Source organism: Myotis davidii, unplaced genomic scaffold, assembly GCF_000327345.1.
Source record: "Myotis davidii unplaced genomic scaffold, ASM32734v1 scaffold1485, whole genome shotgun sequence".
NCBI classification, from domain to species: Eukaryota; Metazoa; Chordata; class Mammalia; order Chiroptera; family Vespertilionidae; genus Myotis; species Myotis davidii.
The window spans coordinates 110697-113402 of record NW_006296620.1 but is presented as its reverse complement, the minus strand read 5'-3'; the positions used below and the strand labels follow the sequence as shown (position 1 = coordinate 113402).

At 49.2% G+C, this 2706-nt stretch overlaps 1 long non-coding RNA gene across 1 annotated transcript in view; it reads right to left on the bottom strand.

Moving 5' to 3' along the window:
- The window catches only part of LOC107184416, a 14076-nt gene that overhangs the window by 481 nt on the left and 10889 nt on the right, over window positions 1-2706 (bottom strand). The window contains exons 3-4 of the long non-coding RNA XR_001515245.1: window positions 1754-1807; window positions 1355-1624 (exon numbers count right to left, since the gene is read on the bottom strand). This is a non-coding gene — a long non-coding RNA (uncharacterized LOC107184416). The remainder of the gene's footprint in view (window positions 1-1354; window positions 1625-1753; window positions 1808-2706) is intronic.

Sequence of the window (2706 nt, the reverse complement as noted above, 5' to 3'; positions counted from 1 at the left end):
AAAGAATTTCAGACAAGAGAAATAACAGGAGCGAAAACCCTGAGCAGAGGGAAACTGATCATATAGTAGAACAGACAGAGGCATTGAGGCTGGGATGAGAAGGAGGAATGTGGGAGGGACAGTCTGAAACTTACATCCCTCAGGATGTGGACCTGCTGGGGGTCAGAATAGTGAGCATCTCTGAGAACCTGGTGTGTCCTGTGTCTGTTCTCAACCCTTCATATGCATCCAGCCATTTAATCATCTCGACTACGCCATGAGTTTAGGAATTACAGGGTCCCCACTTTTCAGCTATGGAAATGAAGCACTTAGAGGCTATAGTAAGTGGCCCAAATTCACCTGGACCACCCTAGCAGCATCTGGTTGTCTCCAGTTATCAGATGGGAAATGCAGGCTTACATTTGACAAGCCCGTGGTGTCATAGTCCCGCCAGGTTCCAAATCAGCTGCTGACCCTGCAGTGCTCTGCACCCAGCCTCCCACTGGGGCTTCCAGGTGCTTGTGACCAAGACACTCAGCAAAAAACAAACTGGCCCAGGAGTCTGCCTCTTCCTCTCTGTTTCTCTCTCATTCACTCGCTCACAATCTGTTTGCCTCTCCCTCTAATCACAGACATCAGGCATCAAAAGTATGACAAGAAAAAGAATGACAGGAAGTGTTGGGAGCTGGGAGTGAGGGGCAAAGAGTGCAGGCTCAGAACAAGAAACTAGCCCATCACAGTGAGACAGAGGCTCTCACCCTCCTCTCCTGTCCAGCCCCTCAGGGCATCTTCCACCCTCCCACCACCCACAGGAGCTGCAGGTGCAGGAACCACAAGGTGGCTCTGGGGCTGGGTTGTCTACACCTCACAGAAAGGAATATCCACCTCCCCACCCTCACTCCTTGTCCCCTTATTGAGAGAAGAACCCTGAGCCCAGAGGAGAGAGAGGACACTTAGGCTGACTGAGGAGACACTGATTGCTGTGGGAAGGGTGGGCTTTAGGATCAGAGAGAAGTCCTAAGTAATCATTTCTCAGCAAGTAGCCACAGGAAATTCAGAAAGAACACATCTAACCTCACCAGATACTAGGAAATGTTTTCATGATTTAAAAACCATGCCACATACCCATTCTTCCTCATATCCTAGATTGTGTCCTTTTGGCCAGTGTTCCCAAGTTCCAGGAGGATGGCCAGGTTGTCCCACATAAGCTACAGAAAGTGATAGAGACAGAGACTGACTATTTAAAGATGCCAACAGGAGAAAGATGGGGAGATGCAGAACTGGGGTCCCCACCCAGGAGGGCCCCAACCACCAGAGTCCTTCCCTGCCATAATCCCCTCTTCCTGTTGTCACCTGAGTGAGGCAGGGCCCTTACCTGGGATAGACCCTGGTGATGGGAGAGGTAGGGCACCGAGATGTCTTGCTCATAACCTTCAACTTTCATCAAACCTGGTCTGGGGGCCTGATGACTCAGGACAGCAGAGCTCAAGTCAGGGCCAGAAGGTGCAGTTGGGGCCACAGAGGTGGGTCCGGTTGAAGGGCAGGATAGTGTCATCATCACAGCATTGCTCCGAGGGGTTGTACATCCAGTGCCCACACCTGGGTGCTTGCTGGCACAGCCACAGGTCAGCGTTCATGTGGGCCCCTAGAGAGAAATTGCTGGTGACTTCAAGGAGAACCAGGCACTATCTCCATGCCCTGAATCAGGAGCCTCTTTAAAACCACTTCCCAAGGGTAGCTTCATCCCTCTTCATTCCCCCCACCTGACACCTACCTGTACCTGACTTTGAGCACTGGAGGACGAGGAAGACTAATATGCAGATGAAACCTGGAGAAGAAGGAAGGAGGGTTAAGTCTGAGGATGGGATTGTGGACCTCAAGAAGGGCAGGCCAGTACGGGGAAGCCTAGTTTCACATTTGTTTTAAAGGTTTGGATTTGGGGTTATCTCTGCATAGGGTCTAGTTCCTGACACAGGTAGGAGTACAGAAAGCTGGACCTGGGCAGCCTGGACTCTATAAAGGGAGAGAATGTGGGGGAAATTCTTTGAACCATAGCTTAGAATTCTAAAAATGCAGTGAAGTTTCCCAGTTGGGAGAAGGTCGGAACAGGTATTAAAGATATCAATAAAGTGACTTGGAAGGAGAAAGGAAGCTGAGGTTAGATGGGGGGCGGGGGGGTGTGGAATTTGGGTGCATGGTTGCTTTGGGGAATATAATTGGGTTTAAGTAGATCTTGGAGTTGGAGCTCTCCTGTATTTCAACTACTGGACAACATGACTTCGGATAAAGTTTGAGAGATAAAGGACATTAAAATAAACACAACATTGTTGAAAGTGAAGCAAATACATAAATAAACTGAAATACATCCATGTTCATAGACTGGAAGACTGCAGAAATTAACAATCTGATCTTACAACTTGCATTGAAATGCAAAGGACCTGAGTTACTTCAAAGGAATGACAGCATGAAAGAGAACTTGACCTCTCCCCCTGAAATGTCAACAGGTTAGCCAACTATAATTCAACAACGAAATCCCTGCTCAACACAGACCCATGCCTGAGGGACCCATGCATTGGAACATCTAAAGGTGGGCAACCAGGAATAAACAGGGAAACGAGAAGGGAGAAAAGTGCAGAAGGCACAGAGAAGCCCTGCAGCTGAGAGCTTGTGGCTCAACTGGGAGAGGGAGGAAGTGGCAGTAGCAGGTGCTTCCTTCTGCTAGGAGGA